This window comes from Phyllostomus discolor, chromosome 2 (assembly GCF_004126475.2).
Source record: "Phyllostomus discolor isolate MPI-MPIP mPhyDis1 chromosome 2, mPhyDis1.pri.v3, whole genome shotgun sequence".
In the NCBI taxonomy this organism is placed as follows: domain Eukaryota; kingdom Metazoa; phylum Chordata; class Mammalia; order Chiroptera; family Phyllostomidae; genus Phyllostomus; species Phyllostomus discolor.
In genome coordinates, this window is record NC_040904.2 from 19,839,167 (window position 1) to 19,862,822 (window position 23,656).

Genomic DNA, 23,656 nt, shown 5'->3' on the forward strand with positions numbered 1-23,656 from the left:
ACATGCATCCTCTTTTTTCTTTAAAATATGCCCACAAAACTAGATTATGTTATGAATACAACTATACTAAATTAATGGATTAATGCATAAATATGTTTTAGCAAAATATTCTAATCTTCATAAAGAAATGAAATGTTAGATTGATATAATACAATGCCATGTTATACATATAAATTTGATAGTAAATATAGCTTCCTAAAAAAATCTGTAGAGCAGATTTTATAAAGAAAATAGTTATTTTAAATTAAGGGAATATGTTCTCCTAAAATTATCTCTATTACTTTTACCTGATTTCCAATTATTCAATTTTCTTCCAGTGAAGCCCTGGTTGGGTGTTGTTACTCATTCCAATCTTCATATCACTGTAGGCAGCCTAATTGAAAATGCTGGAGAAAGAAATGTTGGCCTGTTCATTCAGAATTAGCCCCCATTCACAAACTTCCTATAAGTATAGTAATGCCAATTGTATAAACTTGTACACATCTTGTTCATCTTCCTCAACTCTAAAATAAATTTAATGAAATAACATCTTTGAGAGTATAATGGCTGCTTAAAAATAATATTTTTCACAAAACATGAAGAGAGCAAAGTACAAAGAGTTTACAAAACAGGATGAGATTCTCCATTATTATTTCTGGAGAGCATCCTAGTCTGATGTTTTTCCTTCTGCCATTCTTAGAGAAACTACATTATCCACCACGGGTCAGCCCAGATTCTACTTATTTCCTCAGGAATAAGGGTCAGGCAACATGTAGTATCCTTGGGAAAGTGGCCTAAAATTACCAAAAAGGCTGTCTCAGTAAGACTTCAGGAAGCACAACTGTTTCCATTGACATGAACATAATAAAAACAAAATGGTCTAGAACTAAGTGCTTTGTGAACCGTAGTTTGTAAAAATATCACACATGCTGTGTTTTGACCACCCACAAGAAATCAAAGTCACTGTATCGCTCCACAAGCATCTTGGTCCTAGTAGTGTTTATGATTCTAAAATCAGGAACAGGTTCCTGGGACACAATCAGTCAGTATCTGCAAAGGCAACATTAGAAAAAAAACTTTAAAATGCCCTCTTTGTTCCTGATCTGCTACGGGAATTCATGGTATGCAACATCAAAAGCAAAAATTCACGTCACCTCTGTTGGAGGTGTAGCCATGTGGGCGTGTGAATCAGAAACATAAAACAGAGGACCTGACAGATTTCTGTTTCCATCCGGTCTCCCAGTCCTCTAAAAGTAATCCTCATTGATAATGGAAAGAGAGGCCTCAGACCAGTTTCAGGATATGCTGATTTTGAGAAAAGTGATGTAAAATGGTCAAATACTCCAATGCTTTCAGGAAATGACCAATAAAAGGGCAGGTTAAAATCTTCATAGTTCCAAGTAAAAAACAGACAAAAAAAATTCCAGGAATATTTCTGTTCCACCATGAAATAGATGAGAAGTCAAGCTGTTCAGGCACAGCTGGACAATGAGTAGAAGTGAACCATAACACTCCTGGTTTGGCTTCTCAAGAAGCTAAAGGTTTTGATGCTATTAGGACACAGCTTCTTAGGGTGCTTCATAGTGAGCAAATGAATCAACCACCTAGCAGCTAAGATCAATGGATCCCGTTGAGTGGTCAGACCCTCAAGGGAATGGGTCACTGATGTCAAAGATAACAAAGCTTACATCTTACAACTGGTAAAAGTGTAGAAATATTAAAACATGGTCATCTATACTAGTCAAAAACAATGGTCAACTGATAGAGGCAAAGTAAGGAAAAGATAAAAACAAGGGAGTTTGTTATCTGAACAAAGTTTTCATTTTAGTCATTCTGATGCTTCCTTCAAACCTGTCGTGCTTAAGCCACTTCTGCAACTTGATTTTTAATTTCCTTCCTACCAAAACTATTGCATTACCTGCTTTTCACCTAAGACACCCCTGGTCTCTTTGAAGGCTCCTCTAAAATTGCACCTCCTTGATAATAATTTCTTTGACCATCCTACAACATGGCAGTTTCTATTGAAGCCATATGCGCCTCTTTCAGCAGTTATCTGGCGCTTCCCCGAGATGTGGTGTGCGTGCGTCTGTTTGTTTAATCCAATGCCTTGTCTTCCCGTTTTTTTACAGTGCAAATCCCCTGAGGCCCCAAATCAGGTCTTCTATTATTTTCTGTTTTAATTTCCTACAGCTCTTCCCTTAATCTTATACAATTAAAATGTAATGGTTAACAAAAAAAAAGGGCATATTTTTTTCATTTAGTGTAATATCGAAAGGCTCCTGCTGTCTTGTAATTCATTTTAAGAGATTTGCGATGACCTTGTGAAGAAATACTATCCAATCATCTAAAGCTTTCTTTTTCCAGTTATTTAGGAGTTTGGCTTAGAGTAAAACGATAAGCAATAAAGGGACAATATTTACACAGCAATTCCTGAGTTGCTTGTCAGTAATTCCACAAGTTTTCTCGGGACCTATGATTTCAGCAAGGACTTTCTTTCTAATCTGCTCCCTCTCTGTACAGGAGTAGACTGGGAATGGAATTTATATCCAGGCATTATTTCATTTACATTTTAAAAAAATTGGACTGCTTTTTAAGTGATACCAAATTCTAGATAGTTACTAAATACTGATTATCTTAAGCATTTCTAAGCTAGAAGCACATGTGTTTTTTGAAGATTTTTTTTTCCCAATGAAGATTTAGGTGACCTGAGAAAAATGGGTCAGGCACTTTAAGAGAACATAAAGATGTATACACTAAGTATTATCAATCATGCACAGTATAAAATACACTAAACAAAAATTAATCTTGGAAAACAAAAACTCTTTTTTGTTCATGACCAACTTGAAAACACCTAGATATTCTGAAAGAGCCATTATTTATATGAATATTTCCCTTTATTTTTTTGCTTACAGGGAAATATGCACTGTTTCCAGTTACGAATATGCCCATCATTTTAAATGGGTAAAAACAGGAAAACATTGTAAAGGACATCATTGCATCTGATATATGGAGTTAAATGCTCAATTGAGGCTTATTATGTGTTCAGCTATCTGACAGCTATCTAAAATAATAAAAATTAGCATGATCGAATCCTTTCTGTCAGAAGGGTGGCAAAATGGAATGGATACACACGTAAAGAAGGATGCCTGAGTACAAAAAAATACAGGATTTAGTGCAAAGGAAAGACTTGAATTTATGTTATGTTGCTTTCTACCAGAGACTCTGGGAAAGCAGAGTGTACAGTCCCTTTCTGCTCTACCCACAGATGTACCAGTTCAAGGCAGCGGGTGTGTAATCTTGTTTAAAAAAATGACTCCCACATTCAGAAAAGGTTTATAGAGGAGAAAGGATTTTGATGAACTTGAGGCCAAGAAGAAAAGGAGCAGCAAAATAAGGTATTTGGAGAAAGTAAAAGGTGCTTACATGGCAGTAAACATGTAAGTAAAAATTATGTGGTGGGATACCCCTACTTTGAAAGATGAGTCTGGGTGGAAGGCTTATGTTAAAAAGTGATTTATAGCCCTGGCTGGCGTAGCTCAGTGGATTGAGCGCGGGCTGGGAACCAAAGTGTCCCAGGTTCGATTCCCAGCCAGGGTACATTCCTGGGTTGCAGGCCATAACCCCCAGCAACCGCACATTGATGTTTCTCTGTCTCTGTCTCTCTCTCTGTCTCTCTGTCTCTCTCTCTCTGTCTCTCTCTCTCTCTCCCTTCCTTCCCTCCCTACAAATAAATAAATAAAATCTTAAAAAAAAGTGATTTATATAAATGAAGTAAAAACATAACTTGAGCCCAGGCCATGGACTCCTAGTGGCAGACTGGGACACCTTGGGAAGCCAATGAAACCTCCTAGCATGACAGAGAGGGCTCACTTCTCCGGAAGTAAGTGGTGATGTACGCACCAAACTCAATCATTAATCTTCCAACTATGAAGCCTTCCCTGTTGAAAATGTTTCTTTCCATCATTTCCAATAAATATGTATTCTTCATTCAAGTATAAACTGAGCTTTTATGCAAGAGAACTCTCCTTAAAGAACATTTTGTGTTGCTCAAATAAATTATATTGTGCTTTTAAGTGAAGGCCAACAAGGCACCAAAAACATCTCTCAAGTAATTATTTGTGAACATGAAGAATTTGGTCCAAGCATGAAATAGAAATGCATATTATAAAGTCTACTACAGAGCAGATCGCTAACTAAAAATGCTATAATGCATTTTTAATGGCCCTCTGTGGAATTCTTCAGAAACAATAAAAATTCTTAGTAATGACAATAAATTGCATACTTACTATTCAGTAAGAATGTAGTTTCTTTACCTGCAATGTTTTTGTAGATGGACAGTGCTAGCTACAGTCTAAAAAGGGCACCCAGACAAGTATTTTATTTATTCACATTTTCTCAGAGTTTCACCCCATTTAAGTAATGGGGTCTTTCAGTTTTTAGTTTATAAAACACCTATTATCATCCCATAGCCATATGTTAGTTTTGCAGCTCTGTTTTAAATGATGATTTAATTAGCCTGAAGAAAATAATTTTGGTATTCAGAGTAATATAAGGCCAAAATGCCTCTGGGTCTACCCAATCCTGAAATGTTCTTTATTTTTGAAAACCTCAAATAAACAAAACTCACTTTCACTGAATTAAATTGAAGCACACTGAAAGCTCAGTACAGATGAAGAACTACAATATGTAAAGAATATATGTTTATATCAATTCAGCTTTCTTGCATTAATGCACAGTGTCTTGAACTTAGTTTTCTACAAGGGGTAAAAATTATTTCTGTAACATGATGAAAACAAACAAACAGTTTCTTAATATCTCATTGTTATATATACTATTAATATTATTCAAATATTGCAATTCCAATCGATGGTGGCAATTTAATAAAATAAATTCATCACAGTTTTTTCATATTTTTACTTTGATTTTAAAATTCTGGATTATTGTTAAATTTATTCTAATATCAAGAAGAGCTTGCATTTAGCAGTGATTTCCCTTTCAAAGCATTTTTAAGGTTTATTTTATACATAATCAAAATAAGTCTGAAAAGAAACCACTGCCAAAGTTGATGATGGATAAAGCTTCTATAGTGCAAGCGGCAGTGATTTTCTGGCTGGTTGTCTCTAGTGAGCAAGGCCAGGTTATTTCCAGAAACCCTCAGCCCAGCCTGGGACTTGATGTCCAAAACCACCCACCAATCCCTCTAATTTAGCTGAACCCAAGTCTTGACTTTACAATTTAAAAAAGAGGTGCAAAGCTTAGTAAAAGCTAGGGAAAACCCATAAATATTAATACAGTCATAAAAATAAAATCTATGAAAGAACATTAATAAAAACGAGATTTGTTTTCTCACACTGGAGAGTATTGAGATGAAGGAATCACTTGATAGTCCTCGAACTATTAACTATAAAAGAGGCACAGAGAAAAACTCCTTGAATGAATGCTTGTGCAGGAAGAACATATATGGGTAGAAAGAAAAGTTACCATTTTAAGATTAAAGTAGAATAAAAATACACTAAGTGAAATAAGCCAGGTGGAGAAAGACAAATACCATATGATCTCACCTATAATTGGAACCTAGTCAACAAAACAAATAAGCAAACAAAATATAGCCAGAGACATTGTAATTAAGAACAAACTGACAGTAACCAAAGGGGAAGTGGGAGGGGGTAATGAGGGGAGAAAGGGAAAGGGTTGTCAGGAACATGTGTAAAGGACACATGGATAAAGCCAAAAGGGGGTGGGATCAAGGGTGGAAAGTGGGGATGGCTGGGGTAGGGGGGGAAATGGGGATGACTCTACTTGAACAACAATAAAAAATGTGAAAAATTAAAAATTAAAAAAGAAAACACTGGTGTTTGATTAGAACAAGAAACGCTGATTTAACATGAGGAAATTTAAATGAGATTTTAGGTTCAGGTATTGAATCCTATTGAAGTATCAATATCAGCAAAGAGAAGCCATGTGTTCTTCACAGAAGAGGTGGAGAAGGACTAAGGGTCTTCCAAAAGAAGCAACATCACTTATGGGGGCAGAAAGAAGGCCTCATGACAGATGAGCACAGCTTCCTCTGCTGTCTAACATATACCAACTTCCTCTGCTATCTACCAGCTTCTTCTGCTATACACTAATAAAAACATCAACAGCAATTTATGGACCATGTATTATATGTCACACCATATTCTATATTAGCTATTTCAGTCCTCAAAACACAACTAAAGAGAGGATAACATTATCCCCAAAACATAGCGACAGAGTGTTTAAGTAACACTGCTAGTTATTGGCAAAACCAACATGTGAATGAACCTTGGCTGTCTGGATCCACAGCTCACACTGTAATGTTTCCCAGCTCTCATTATTATCATCATTTTTATTCTTGTTCAGAAAATTGGATAATTCTGTGCCTCTAGGGTTTGTTTTGGGGTATGAATAGCAGTGGGCTGAAGTGATATCTTGGCATGTTTTAAAAAATGAGGGGAAGAGAGTTTAGGGAAGATAAAAGACATATCAGAACCTGCAGAATATTGATGGAGATACATAACTTGAAAACACCTACTCAGTGTGTTTAATGCTGTACTTTAAACATCATAAATTATTTACAGAAAGTAAATTACTTTAGAAGGTAAAGACTGACTTTACTTGGGCACTAGAGGGTGAGTGAAAAAGTTAGAGCAGCTCTATTTAATCCAGGCCCTCTGGGTATGGCAAAGAATCAGAAGTCACAAAAGCAAACCCGGTCATCTCCTCCTTTCCTGACAAACAAATTGCTGCCCTGTATTTATGACATGAAGTTTTATCCACATGTAATATTAAGTTTAAACAACTTAGAGTGACATTTAAAATTTTTTTAGCAATTTTGCTTCATCCACCTTTCCATCCTTACTTCCTACAACTTATGACCACTCCCTACAATACATATTTTTTAAATTTATTTTTATTGTATTTTTCCATTACTATTTGTCCCCCTTATATTCCCCCCCCTGCAACCCCAAACTGTTGTCCATGTCCATGAGTTCTTTTTCCTTTTTGTTTGATCCCACCTTATTGTCTCACCTTATTACATTTATTCAGTCATTGAATAAGTATTTTCTGAATAACTACCAGGAACATTCTAAGCTCTGTAAACCAAGGATTATTCATCATTTGTCATTTTGAGTGGAGGGGGTTGTTCTTGTTGGTGGTGGTATTTTCTATTGCCTTACTCACTGCCTAGCATAGAATAGCAATTAATTAAACATTTGTTGAATTGAATGACTCATGAGAACCTCATTGGACATTGTAGTCAACAAATAATCATTAAAAGATAACTGATCTTATATTTTCTTAGGGAGAAATAATTGGATGTAGAAGAATATATATGTAAAATAGCAAACCTTTAAATTTGGCAGGATCTCAGATCTGGAACTTTTATAATGTTAATTAGAAAGGGAGTAATGAGGAATGGCACCATTTGGCTGCTTTTAATTCCTTCCTTCAAGTTTTAAATGGATGTTAATCTCCTCTAGACCACCAAGTTAGGCTCAGAGATTCCTAAAGCTTTCAAAAAAATTGGAAGCCATCCAGTCCAAACCTCACATTTTACAGATGAGGAAACTGTGTTCAGAGATTAGCAAAGATGGGACAAGAATCCAGGCTTCTTCTTCCTATGTCTTTGCCTTATGTTCACCATATATACTTTTTTCTCTTTCAACTTATATTTCCTAGATACTCAACAGAATACTGGCAGCAAGTTGTTGGTCAGTGGGGACAATTGAAAGATTGATGGTAGAGAAAATACTTCCTTCTTTTTATATCCCAAGATTCCTTTTAACATGGAGTATTTTAGAATAACATGAAACAGTGCTGAGAATCTGTCTTTGAATAATGACAGAAGAGAGTTCAGATTTAAACTTTTTTTCCCTTTTATTCTATCATTTTACAAATTTCTGGAAAATCGAATCTATTAAACAGGATGTCATATATATGTATGTACACATATGTACACATGTGTTTATAGTATATATGTGTACATATATACTATCCCTACAACATATATGTATATTGTATATCATATACTCTACACTATAGTATATATAAATATATATTTATATATAAAAACTATATACACACATTTTTTCACAATGGAAAACAAATATTTCTACTTCTTTTATTTGGTATATTCCCTGAAACTTCCTTGTTTTATTGCATTTTGTGATTAATTTATTAAATTCTTTTTGGATATAGTGCAGACTGATCATGATTAATGTGTTTATCTGCTAAATGTATGAAAAAAAGTTGGTTTGAGCAAGCAATTTAGTGTGTACTATGAGTTTGTGCCTCCTGGGTTGTTTCCGTTTTGAAATGAATTCAACATCTTCATTAAAACTCTAGCTACTGCCAATTTATTTTCAGTCACTTTAAAAGAAGTTAAAAAGAAGTGTTTTTCTAACTCTGAACTATTATTACAAGTGTGGGAAAGAACCTATCCTTGCTTGACTAATGAGTCTTTAAAGATCACAACCAGAGGGAGAGTAGTTATAGATGTTTTGGTCTGAAAAATGTTCAATTTTAAGTTTCTACATTTTGGGTTTAGATTTAAATATTGGATTAACAAAGGACAAGAGGATAGGAGAGCAGAAGCCAGAATGCTACATCTTATGTGTGCTTACTATCCCATCTCGGTGACTCAACGATCATTGTTTTCACTTATAAGAAGCTTACGCTTGATCTTGTTACTGAGAGCCCAGCCCCCTTTGGATCAACTTGCCTGGATCTTCTTATAGTAATTTTTTAGTGTCAGTCATTAACAGTATTTTTTAAATATCACTGGAAATTAGACACAGTTTCCTCCTTGAAACCAGCCCACTGCCTGGCATCATTTCTTGAAACCAGCTGCTATGTCATTCCAGTCTAAGGGGCAAATTGAAATTCAAAAACGAATTCAGCTGCAACTTCTTTAAAGCATCTTACTAGGTTACTTTTCTGTCTTACGTCACCCAGGTTTCCAGAAATCTACTCAAAATGCCTAATGAGGCAATAAATTCCTTTATTGACTATTCAGAATGTGGAAACAAATTGGAGTGACTCACTCAGGCCTTTTCTTAACCCTCTTATTCAGCAAAACAGTTTATTTTACTGAAAGAGTAGGAAAAAAGAGCTGACAATTTAGAATTAAATGAAGGAAGTAGGTCCACCCACTTTTGTGCCTCTAGGGCATTCAGGACTATCTTTTCACATGAGTATATGTTACAGCTTAATTGAGATCGTAAAAGAGCAAGATCTTGGCTTATTTATTGTCCTCCTGAAAATAATTGCTATGTGTGCCTTTTCACTTATTATGAATTATTACGCCAACTGTTTTTATGAAGAGTTCTCTTTTTTTTAGTTTTATGTTTTTTGTTTGTTTTATTCTAAACTGCACTGTTTCGCTGTTATTATTACCCACAGGTATAAGTTTACTTACTAGGGAGTTAATACTTTATAAGGAATAGAAAATAACACAAGAGAGGGAAAGTGCCAGAAATTTTATGTTTTTCTTTAGAGTTTGCCTAAAAACTTTTGAATGATTTGTATTCCTTAAGCATATTCTAGATAATAATGAATACAGGTATTGAAAAAAACTACACTGGAGATTAAAAACTCAATAACTACATGCATAAAAATATGCTTATATACACATAAAGGATATACATTGTGAAAGCAATATATTACAGTTAAGAGTGAACTTAGAGTAGACTTAGCTGAGATTCCTCAATTTATAGGCATTGAAAGAAAGGCTGGGAAAATAAAGGGACTTAGTGAACATCACTGGGAAGTTAGTATATGGCACCACATCTGGAATACTCATCTCCTAAGCACTGAATGTTCATTCCAATATTGCATTCTTACCTTACGTTTCATTGCTAAACCTGAAAATTCCATACAGTGTTTCTTTCTCATGCGCTCATTCATAAAACATAAATCTTAAGGACAGGAAAGGGGATAACAGAGAAAGATCATCTCCACCCTAAAAAGTTGGGAGTCAGCTCTTAATTTTCTCTTTAAAAATAGCAGCCTTCCTCATAATTAAAAATAGCATTTTGTGTTCCTCTTTTCTTTTCTTCTTAATTTCAAATCTTCTAAACTACTTGCTTGAAGGTTAGGGTATTACCATAAATATAAATATGAGAAGGAAGTGATATCAGTTCTGATATTTGGTTTGTGAAATCTTGACTTCTTGAAATTCCACAAGAAGGAAGCCATTAGGAAGATAATAAGGATAGCTTATAAATAAGAAGCAATGAAATATATAATCATTTATTTTAAATTTTCAGAAGAATGGGACCTTAGTTTTACCTTCATCTAATAAATTGAGATTAATGTCTATACATATGTACAATTAACATGCATCTTAGAAACATAAACTGTTAGAGATAGGAGGTAACTTAGATATTATTTAACCCTAACTTCTACATTTTATAGATAGTTTAAGTGGCACATAGTTAATGTAGCAGGATAGAAACAGCTGGCTATCTTAATACCTAATTCATGGTATTTTCCTCAATGTGTTGCTGGAAACCATTGCCACTATCACAAATCATTTATGCTTAAAATGAAGAACATGAATAGGAAAACATCTTTTACTAAAATGGGCAAAATGTTGCCTCAGTCATTGTCTTTATCAACTCATTATAGTGGAAGACTTTAAAGTCCTAATTAAAGGCAACTGCAAATAAGTAAATCACGCCGAATACAATTATTCTTGAAAAGAATGGATTCATCTTTTAATAATCCAACTGAAAAAATAAGTTTTAAAATATGTAAATTACTATATTAGTGTTCATAAAAAGAGTCATCTGGGTGAGTTGTACAAATAAAGCTAGCATGTCTGCATACTCACAGTTTTCTCAAGTATAGTTGTTTTCCTGACCAACAGGGAGTACATTCCAAGACCCTCAGTCAATGATTGAAACCACGATAGTATCAATTCACGGCTTCTCTTTGGTATGTTGAAATTGGCAGCATCCTTACTCTCGTGCTTTGGGGCTGCTATTAAGTGACATAAGGGTGACTTGAACACAAGCACTGAGATACCACAACAGTCACTCAGATAACTTCGATGACTACTGAGTGACAAAGGAGGGGAATGCACAGCACGGAGATGCTGGATAAAGTCATGTCCTAGACAGGACAGCACAGGATGGTGACAGATTTCATCATACTACTCAGAAGTTAATTGTGTGTTTCTGAACTATTTCATTTAATCTTTTCAGACCAGGTTGACTATAGGTAACTGAAATTGTAGAAAGGGAACCGGTGGATAAAGGAGACTATTGCCACATAGAGCTGTGAATGAGCTGAAAAACAAGGATTTCAACGAGAAGCCTACCCAAGAGTCTGTTAGGTTTGTACCAAATATAACTCCCTATGTCTTTCTCAGTTTCAATACTTAGCAAGAATTTCTTGAATCAAAAATATTATTTACATTTAATATGAGAATACACATTGCATTGGTAATTCTTAAAACTGCCAAGATACTTCTTTCTCAAGGGGGTAATGTATTGCAGCAACATGGCAGATTTCTTAATTTGTTTTTTAATATATAGGGCAAACAGCTAACATCAAGTTGTGAATGAGAAGATTGTGAAGGTTTTCACTAAATGGTTTTTGTACATGCAAATAAAACATTTTACCCATCTCATCATCACTTTACGTATCCATTTACATATATTAAGTGTTCTGGACTTGCTACTCTTAATTTACCTTTTCAATATTTACATTCCAAACAATATTTCACCCGAGAAAATGCATCTGTGTGCCATACATTACATAGTTTATTTCATGTCATTTGAAAAATTACATAATTAATATTGAACTAGGACAAGTTTTACCTGGTTATCCAAATTCAAAATTCATTTTTTTTACTTTCTTCTCTAACAGTCCATAATAATAGTTATAAAAATAAATTAGTAAATAGAAATTTATCAAATGACAGAATACCAATGTAAGAATTTAAGGATTATCTAATGTAATGAAGTGGTCATTTTAACACAAGAGAATATTTTTCAGTGCATTTTATATTTTAAAACCCGTGATTTTCTCCAGTACTTAATCTATCAGACACAATGGGAAAATTAAATTATATATACAGTTACTACTTATCTAATAAGGTTGTAATGAACAGTTCTTGAAATGTATCGATTCCCCTTCTCTTAGAACTGTTTTCACCGTCCATAGGAATGGGTCCCTAGGAGGTCAATGACACTCTTTCTCAATCATAACTGATTTGACCTAGCCATACTTTTGACACATGCTAGTTTAATTAACTTCTTCCAGAAACTAGAATTAGAATGAAAAAAAAAACTTTTTAGGCTTTAGGTCTAAAGACCTAGTGCAGGTCTTTAGAAACCAATGTAAACTCAGGACACCTGAGTGACCCCCCTCCTCCAGCTTCTGAAGATTGGAATCAGCAGTCTGGCATGGAAGACTATGGGATAGGTACTTAGAGAGAAGCAGAGATGGAAGACAGAGAAAATATTTCAACATTAAGGACCTAGTTTCAATCTCTCCTAAAGAGCAAGCCACTTTCTTTCTGTTAGATTGCATGAGAAAATACAGTAGCCATTGAATAAATATATTTGTGGTTTAAGCTAACTCACAGTTGGCTTTGGTTACTTGTAAACAAAGAGCCCTAACTAAGCCTTGGATAATTTAGTAGTTTTGTTAAAATCAGTCATATAGAACTTAAAGAACTCTCAGAATCATCAGCGTGAAATAAGCTGACACTAAAAACATGACCTATACTGATTATGAAACTACACTTATAAAATGAGTAAATCATGGATGTAATGTATAGTACAGTGACTATAATTAATAATACTGTATTGCATATTTAAAGTTGCTAAGATAGTAAATCTTAAAAGTTTTCATTACAAGAAAAAAAAACATTGTTGTATACTATGTATGGTAACAGAAGTGGTGATCTTTTTCAAATGCCAATATCAAATCACTATTTCATACACCTGAAACTTATGTTGTATTTCAATTAAACCCCAATTAAAAAAACTATGTTCATGAAGATATAACAAAACCAGTCTCTGCTAAATAGAAATATTGCTAGTGTCATCTGAGTTATAGTTACAGAAAATTTTAAATATTTTAATGGTCAAAACTACAATGAGGGACTACCTGATCCCTGATACAACAGCTGTTATCAAGAAGAAAAGAAATAAGTGTTGGCAAGGATGTGGAGCAAAGGGTACTGTGGCCTGTTGGGGGAAATTCAATTTGTTATAGCCACTATGGAAAACAATACTTTCCTTAAAAAATAAAAAATAGAGTTATTGTATAACCCAGCAACCCCTCTTCTGGGTATCCACCTGAAAAATTTGAAAACAATTATTCATAAAGATACATGTATTGTTAATTGCAGTATTACTTATGGTGGCCAAGGCATGAACAACCAAATTGTCCTTCAATAGATGATTGGATAAGAAGTTGTGGTATATAGATACAATGGAAAACTATTTAGTCTTAAGAAAAGATACATTTCCCATGATATGAATGGATCTTGATAATATCATGCTGAGCAAAATGCATCAGATGGAAAAAGTCAAGAACCATATGACTTCAGTATATGTGGAATATAAAACTGAAGGCAACAAATGCACAAACAAGACAGATGAAACAAAAACTCATAGACACCAACAACAGTGTGGTGATCACCAAAGGAGAAGAAGACTAGGAGTGAGGTAGTAAAGGGTAAAGAGGGTCAAATATATGGTGACAGAAGGAGATTTGACTTTGGATGCTAAACACACAACGCAGTATACAGTTGATATATCATAGAATTGTACAGTTGAAACCTATATAATTTTCTTAACTAATGTCATCCCAATAAATTTAATAATAATAAAAAAGTCATCACCAAACAGAAATCACCTATATTTTCCTGTTATTCACTAAGTGTGTAAAATTTTTGGTTTTTCTGTTTAGGTATATGGGGTTATTAATTTTAATAAAAAGTCCAACATTTGTGGCTAAAAATATTGTATTATTTTTATCCTTTTCACCAGAGATTTTTATAGCCTTACTCACTTTAAACACTGTTTAATTTTAATATTTATTATGTTCAAAAGATATTGCTTTCTATGCCGCATTTTGCCTCATGACATATTCTAGAATAAAGGACTTTCTACTCTCAGCCCGCTGGTGAACATAAGTGTTTCACTGCCTACATTTTAAAGCAATGTTTAAATTAGCTTACCTACCCTTTATATCACATCTTGTACTTTAAGAGCTTTGTGAAGCAATGAGAAAAGTATAATGGGGCCATAGATCAAGGCATCTCATTCATTAACTTTTTAAATATCACCTCATTTATTTAGTCTTCCTCTAAAATTTCTCTTGATAAGTAGCAATTTTATTAAACATCCGTTTAAGTGAAATGAGGAAGAATGACATACTTTGCTCCGATACATATAAAAGCTACATTCCTACATCTAAATTTACCCTAGCCAGGAACATTACAGTGTGATCACTGCATCTGTTTTTGGTATATAGAAGAGTGGGAAGAAAACTACTGGCTTTTACATTTACAGAACACCAAATAGCTAATACAGATTTTGGCCGTGTGGGAAAACTTTGATGAAACTACCCTGTCTAGAGGAGCAAAAGGGTGAAATCATTGGATTAATGGCAAGCCAAAATATTTGAAAGGTGAAAGCAGGCTTCAAGAAATCTGCAAGAAGTGAACCCAGTTACCAAGGGTAATTTATTAAAAATAACAGTACATCTTGAGGCTTCATGCAAAAGTCAGAAACACTAGACCTATAAATGAAAGAATAACTGTCATAGCAGACAATACATACCGCCTTGCACATATAGTTCATTGTGTGACAAACATATAGAAGTACTCCTCTGAGAGAGTGTTTGAAGAAGCAGTAGATTAAAAACAGTGATATGCAAACTTTTAGATGTAATATTTCTGGTAAGATATTCAACTCACAAATTAATGTCCTATAAAGTTTATTAGTAAAAGAGATACATAGATACAAAATTAATCCATCCCTGACTGGTGTAGCTCAGTGAACTGAGCTCAGGCTGCAAACCAAAGGGTTTCCAGTTCAATTCCCAGTCAGGGCACATGCCTGGGTTGCAGGCCAGGTCCCCAGTGGGGGCCACATGAGAAGCAACCACACGACAATATTTCTTTTCCTATCTATCTCCCTCCCTTCCCCTCTCTCTAAAAATAAATAAATAAAAATAAAATTTTTAGATACTAAATTAATCCAATGATCATTTCTCATCTATCTTATTCTGTAGTAGGAAAAGTATGGGAAAATGATATGTAGGGTCAGAAATTCAGCCCTTATTTTCTCTAAAATATTCTTATATAATTACGTTTCCTTTCCATTTAGCCATTGGTTATATCTTTTCAAATTAAAAATAATATGAAATTTCCAGTACATAACTTCTCAGAAGTATGCATATAAAAATAATATTTAGGGACAAATTAATCCCAAATTATCAAGACAACCACATTTTTCTGTTAGAAATTCCCCACTGCTTTGTTACTTCACAGAACAGAAGAGAGATTTGCCCACCTTACACTACTGAATATAAAAATTTCCAAACTATCTACATTCTCTTTTTCAGTTCTTTCAGGAAAAATAATGACCTGTTGAATCAGAAGGGGAGATAACCTCACCTGCTGAAAACACAATCTGAGATTCTTTAATATCATCATTCTATTGCAGTTGTCCCAATTTCCCCCCTTTGTCCTCCTCTGCCCATGTCGCCCCACACTATTAATTCCCACACTGTTGTCCATGTTTGTGGGTCATTCATACATGTTCTTTGTCTAGTCCCTTCTCCTTCTTTCCACCATTATCCCTCTCACGTCTCCCCTCTGGTCACTTTCAGTTTGTTCCATATTTCCATGCCTGTGGTTCTATTTTGTTGATTAGTTTGTTTTGTTCACTAGATTTCTCTTATAGGTAAGATCACATAGTATTTGTCTTTAATCAACTGGCTCATTGTACTTAACATAATGCTCTCCAGTTCCATCCATGCTGTTACAAAAGGTCGGAGCTTCTTCTTTCTTTCTGTTGCATAGTGTTCCCTGGTGTAAATGTACCACAATTTTTTTATGCACTCATTTACTGATGGGCATTTAGGCTGTTTCCAGCACTTGGCTACTGTTAATAGTGCTACTATGAATATAGGAGTGCATAAGTTCTTTGGAGTCAGTGATGAGGGATTCTTAGTGTACATTCTTAGCAGTGGAATCTGGTTAAAAGGCAGTTCCATTTTTAGTTTTGGAGGAAATTCCATACTGTTTTCCACAATGTCTACACTGGTCTGCATTCCCACCAACATTGTACCTTTGTTCCTTTTCTCTGCATCCTCACCAGCACTTGTTGTTTGTTGATTTATTAATAATGGCCATTATGACAGGTGTGAAGTAATATCTCATTGTGGTTTTAATTTGCATCTTTCTGATGGCTAGTGATGTCGAGCATCTTTTCATATGTCTGTGGGTCATTTGTTTGTCCTCCTTGGAGAAGTGTCTATTCATATCCTTTGCCCCTTTTTTTTATTAGATTGTTTGTCTTCCTAGTGTTGAGTCATGGAGTTCTTTATATATTTTGGAGATCAAGTCCTTGCCTGATGTATCATTGGTAAATATGTTTTCCCATACAGTCAATTCCCTTTTTCATCTTGATAATGGTTTCTTTAGCTATGCAGAAGCTTTTTAGTTTGATGCAGTCCCTTTTGTTTGTTTTTCCCTTTATTTCCCTTACCTTAGGAGATATATCAACAAAAATATTGGTACATGGGACATATGAAACTTTCCTGCATATTTTTTTCCTCTAGGACTTTTTTGGTATCATGACTTATATTTAAGTCTTTTAAACATTTTGAGTTTATTCTGGTGCATGGTATAAGTTGGTGGTTTAGTTTCATTTTTTTGCCTATACCAGTCCAGTTTTCCCAACAAGGATTTTCCCAATAAGATTTTTTCTTAATTTCTCTTTCTGATAGTTCATTCATTGTATACAAAAATGTCTTCAATTTCTGAATATTGACTTCATAGGTTACTTTGCCAAATTCACTTATAAGTTTGAGCAGTTTTTTGGTAGAGACTGTGAGATTTTTTAATGTATACTATCATGTCATCCGCAAATAATGACAGTTTTACTTCCTCCTTTCCAATTTGGATGACTTCTATTTCTTTTTATCTGATTGCTATGTCTAGAACTTCCAATACTAAGAGTGGTGAAAGCAGACACCCTTGTCTTAGTCCTGATCTTAAGGGGAAAGCTTTTACTTTTTGCCTGATAAGTATAATGTTGGTTATAGTTTTCTCATATATGGCTTTTATTATGTTGAGGTGTGCTACCTCTATTTACACTTTGCTGAGTGTTTTTTATCATAAATGGGTGCTAGATTTTATCAAATGCTTTTTCAGCATCTGTTGATATGATCAAATAATATTTCTCCTTCATTTTCTTTGTGTGGTGTATTACATTTATACATTTGCAAATATTGTTTGCCATGTATACCATCCTTGCATCCATGGGACTAATCCCACTTGATCATGGTGTATGATCTTTTTAGTGTATTTCTGAATCCAAATTGCCAGTATTTTGTTGAGGATTTTAGCATCTATGTTCATCAGGGATATTGGCCTATAGTTTTCTTCCTTTGTTGTGTTTTTACCTGGTTTTGGAATTAGGATGATACTAGCCTCATAAAAAGAGTTTGGGAGTCTTCCCTGTTCTTGAAATTTTTGAAATAGTTTAAGAAAGATACGAGTTACTCTTTCCTTAAATATTTGGTAAATTTCACCTGTGAAACCAGGGCTTTTGTGTGCCAGGAATTTTTTTAGTACTGCTTCAATTTTACTAGTTGTTATCAGTCTATTCAGTCTTTCTGTTTCTTCTTGATTCTGTTTTGGAAGAGTGTATGTTTCTAGAAATATGTCCATTCTGTGCAGATATTCCAAATTCTTGGCATATAATTATTCACAGTAATTTCTTACAGTCCTTTGTATTTCTGTGGTATTGGTTGTAATGTCTCCTCTTTCATTTGTGATCTTATTTATTTGGGTCTTCTCTTTTTTTCCTTGATGTATCTGGTTAAAGGTTTGTCAATTTTGTTAATCTTTTCAAAGTACCAGCTCCTAGATTTATTGATCATTTGGACTGTTCTTTGAGTTTCTATGTCATTTAATTCTGCCCCAATCTTGATTATTTCCTTCATTCTACTTACTCTGGGCTTTGTTTGCTGTTATCCCTCTTGTTCGTGTACATGTAGAGTTAGGTTGTTTATTTAAGAATTTTCTATCTTTAGGTAAGCATGCATTGCTATGAACTTCCCTTTCAGTCCTGCCTTTGCTGTGTCCCATAGGTTTTTTGTTGTTGTGTTTTCATTTTCACTTGTTTTCAAACACTTTTTGATTTCTCCTTTGATTTTATTGTTGAATCATCATTGTTTAATAACATGTTATTGATTCTCCATGAATGTGAATGTTTTTGTGTTTTTTCCTTGAGGTTGGTTTCTCATTTCAATCTCTTGTGATCTGAGCACATACTTGATATAATTTCAATTATATTGAATTTGTTGAGGCTTGCTTGTGTCCTACCATGTGATCTATCTTTGAAAATGTTCCATGTGCATTTGAAAAAATGTATATTTTACCTCTTTGTAGTGAAAGCTTCTGCATACATCAATTAGGTTCATTTGATGTAGAGTGTTGTTCAATGTCTCAATATCCTTGTGGATTCTTTGTTTGGAAGATTTATCCAGGGTTGACAATGGGGTGTTGAAATCCTCTATAATGAGTGTGTTTTGGCCGATATCTTTTTTGTTAAGTCCACCAAGATTATCCTTATGTATTTAGGTGCTCCTATGTTGGGATGCATATATTTTTACAAGGGTTATCTTTTCTTGATGGATTACTTCCTTAAGTAATTGCCCTTCTTTGTCTCTTTTCATGGCCTTTGTTTTGAAATCTATTTTATCTGCTATAAGTATTGCTACCCCCAATTTTTTATCATGTCCATTTGTTTGGAATACTTTTTCCCATCCCTTCACTTTCAGTCTGACCCTGGTAATGTCATATGATGTCCTAGTCTCGCCCAAGGCATCCTGTTCAAGACTACAAGCAATCCACACTCTGTGGCCGTCTCCTTCAGATTTGGCTGGTCCCCACTGCTCTGCCCTGCTGGCTTTCCATCAGCCCAGGACCCACATTTAAGGGTGGCTCATTTAAGGACCTTCGAGGACTGCCAGTACCTCCCCCATCTGCTTCCAGATGGGACCTCAGTGCAATCCCACCCTGGATCACCCCCAGGGGGCACTGTTCTGTCTCCTGGGAAGATGGTGGGAGTGTTTCCCTGTTCCCTCATCACACAACTTGGTCTGCCCCAGATTCTTTCTAATAAAGTATGGTCTCTGGTGAGTTAACTGTCTGTTTCCTGCAAGGGGCCAATCTGTATAAAAGGGGCAGCAGCTCTTTCCTGCTTGGTGCAGACAGCAGCTCTGTCTAGGCACCAAGGTTAGGAAGGGCCCTAAATCCCCCTTGTCATACCTGCTGCACCTCTAATCTATCTGCTTTGCTTCTTTTAGTGGATCAGGGCCCATGTAACAGTGTAACTTGTAGTGTCTCGTACAGGGGCCTTTCAGAGCTTTTTCTTCTTCCCCTGCAGAAATGAGCCCAGCAGGAGGCTCCTGAGCCAGGCCTCCCTGATCTGCAGAGCCTGTAATCCTGCACATGGAGGTTGGGCTCCTCTGTCTGTGAAGGGCAGCAGCAAATCTCAGGCATCCAGCTCCTGGCCTTCAGTCCCTAGCCTGCCTCTTTCTTGCTGGAGGCTTGGGTGGGAACTCTCCGTCTGTCCAGTTCCCTGCTCACCAGCCATGCTGGGTTGGGTCCATAGTCCCCTCAGCGTGACTCTATCTCTCGGCATTCTTTGTTAGCAGAGTTGCTATATGCAGGCACTGGCATGCGTGCACTGGTTCTCTGCTGAGTTGAGTCTTGCCTTAGCTCCCCTTTTACAACAAGTTATGTGTGGCCCCCACACTGCAGCCCAAGCCCTGGGGCGCCTGTTCTCCACACACGCCTCCTCCCCAGAAATCACAGAGTCTCTTTCAGTCAGGGCTGGCCACCACCTTCCAGAGCCTCCAGTAGTTTTAGATAAAGTTTCTCTCTGGATCTCAACTGGATGGTGCTGTGAAGAGTCCCACAGCAACACTACAACATGGGGCAGAGCAGGGGATGCTGCCCCTGCTCCCTCCAGAGATTCTCAGCCATGGGCAGGACTGCTCTCGCCATGTTGTTTCTGCAGCCGATACCTCCCTGGCTATCTCTCTCCAACCATCACCCCCCTACCCCCATCCCCGCCCACCTTCTGGAGTGGCAGCTCCTGAGTCAATCTGCAGCACTTCAAATCCGCACAGCCAGAGCTGCTTATTTGGGTAGTGGTAGCAGCAGTCACTCTGTTAGCAGAGCCCAGGGCCGCCCACTCCAGAGCGCCCTGCAGACAGGCAGACTCTTGCCCACTTACGCACACTCCCCACACTCTTCTCCTCATACACACTCACTCACACATGCTCCCACTCACTCTCTGCTGGATTTTCGAGTTGGTCGCTCTGTGGTTTAGCGGCAAGACTGGGACCAAGTGGGAGGAGCTCCCAGCTGCTCTGCAGCTATCTTGGCTCTCACTTGCGATTGTTTTTCGAATCACAGCTAACTTGCTCCCTTTTGCATGTGGCTGGTTTCCTTTACAGAAATTGGGCAAAAAAATTTTATAGTTTGATATGTTTGAGTAGAGAATCATTACTCACACAAATTTATGCACAACCCAGATATATATATATTAGAAACCCTTAGGGAGAGGTACTTTGTATTTTTATGGAAAAAAGTTTAGATAGAAACTAATAGTCAAACATATATTCTCCCATGGAAATTCTCTACTCCAGAAGGGCCACACTGAGAATATAAAGAAAGTTATGAATTTTTCTTCACAACAGATCAAGATGTAGACAAAATTGTGCACACAATGCACTTTATTTTATTGTGAATTTTGCTCCTTTCATGTCAAATGTAAAAACAAATAGTTGTTAGTTTAGTTTTGAATTTTCAATGCAAAATTTAACAAAATAGGTACTTTCTGAAAACACATAAAATTAAAATCATACAGAATTCTAATCGGGGAAAAATTCTATAATTATTTCTTCCTCTGGAGTAGTGATTTTCAAACTTGTTTGCATGTTAAAATTGCCTGGGTAGCTTTGAAAGATACTATGACTTGCATTCTATGACCAAATTTTTATATTGGATTGGTCTGTAGTAGCCTTCTTATTAAGGTTTTTAAAATATTCCAGGGGAGTCTAACATGCATCCGCTGCCCTAAAATACAGATTAATGTTAAGCTGTGTTAATCTTTTAAGTAACGTGAAAGTTTTGTTGAAAATAAACAAGACTAAAGATTATTTGATACCCCCTGTAAAATAACTGGTATAATTAAAATCAGAGAAAAAATGTAGATACTGAAAATATTAAGTAAGCCAGATTAGAATAGTCAATCTTTATAAATCCCTTTAAAGATATAATATGAAATACGATATTTAGTAAGACCACATATACATGGGTGAAAAAATCTGGTTTTCAGAAACATGTCTACCTTTAAACTACACTAATTTTCCTTTGTTACCTGTGGAAGATCATAGAAGCAAATCTCATGTTATTTTTGATAATTGCATTGTCCTACATCTTAACTTTATTCAAAGAGCAAACTGGAGTTCTCTAAAGTATGTATTTCCAGGAGTATAGGGTGAGAAATGGAATTTGAGATGCCAAGATTATAATGCTTCTTCCTGAAATTAATGTCTGCATGGATATATTTCAGGTGAAAAGTAAGGATAAGTAATATGCTTAAATTCTAAAAGGAGTTTACTCAGAATTAGAAGCTATTGGAGTAGTGTAATTGTTATAAATAAATAAAATAGGTTCTTATCCAAATGAATCTGAGCAGATACTCTTATACATGTATATAATTATATATAGATAGTTAAGTTTTAGAAAGTCTAGGGTTGTATGCAGATCTTCAGCTGTGTGGGGGGTCGATGCCCCCCACGATGTTCAAGGCTACTGTGTTGATTATTCACTGAGACAATGTGAAAGCAAAAGACTGTAGTAAGTCATGTGTTCAACAATACGGGACTTGTTTCTGCCACACACTAGACATTGTGTCAAAGAAATAATTATATATCTTATAAATGATAATTATATATCTACAAACTGTCTACATACTAATATAGAGAGAGCTCTTGGCTATATTTCATCATTTATTTTAAGTATAAAAAGTATTTATATTTTTGATCCCTCTATGTAAAGAAAAGAAGTGAGAAAACATATTCATAATTTTCATATAGCATTTGTATTATAAAATGTATACAGAATAAACCAATAAATATGGTGGGAGGAGGATTTTGTACCCATTTTAGTATAGTTTTGACCTTGAACAATTTAAATGTATTGCTATTATAAAATTAAAATTCACAAATAAAATAAAGTGAATGCTCATGCTAATATTTGGGGGTTCGATTCTAGGGATTCATGAGATAACACTGAAAAAAGTCTGGTCAAAAAATAATGAAGATGATACTTTTTAATAGAGGATGGTTTTAATAAATTTTCTTGTTCAACAAGTAAATGCTATGAAATCTTGGAGATATTGTAGTAGAAACAACTGTGACCTAAAAAGATGTCTGTATTTTTCAGTTTTAAAAAAGGCAAGTTAAACAGGAACATAAGATGTGATGTATCTTGTGTTAAATAGGAAAAGTACATAAAAATAATAGCTGAAAACGTGTTCACTAAAACCTCATCAGCAGTGTGCCCTGGGATGTGGCAATAGATTGAGTTTTATGTTCTTTGTATTTAATGGCCCTAGTTCTGCCCACAACATCCGTGGTGGGCATTCCATCTGCTGGACATCGCAACAGTACCTTTCTTCCTCTGGAACAGTCCCTCACTCTCCCTCTCCCCTCCTCAGCTGGGCTCTGGAAGAAGCCTCAGGCTACAAGGATTTTAGAGGGAACATATCAGGAAACAGATGTGAGGTCCATTTAAGGTGCAGAGGAAAACCTAGATTATTTTTCTGCCAAGTCTTCCTTTTGCAAAAATAAAGAATATCCTGGACATTTTATCATAAAAGCTAGGCTGGGCCATCTGGAATGAAAGCTAACTGACATAAATGAACAGTTAAATGCGCAGAGCAGAATGCTAGTGATCAGTGCTAGCAGAATGCTAGGGATCAGTAATAAGGCTGCTCACTCGGATTGAAGCTTTCTTCTTCCTTTTCTCCTTTTTTTTCCATCTCAGGCAACCCAGCCACCATAATTGCTCTGGGGGACAAAGTGAGACTTGAGAGCCATGCATAAATTTGGCATTTGGAACAAGATTTCACAGCAGCATAGAAATTTGTAGCCAAGTCAGTTGTGGAAATGAGGTGGGTACCTAAGGTATTGGCTTTGAGTTCTCTCAGCCAAAAAAAAAGTTTTACTCAGGCAAACACTTGACCCTGAGTCTCCTTCCAAAGCTAATTCTAAGTTTGACTCAGAAGGCCGAAAACCAAACAAATAAAGCAGTCATCAAGTTAACTTTTCTGACCAAAGACCAATTAGGGAGACTTAGAGGCTAAATAATGTTATG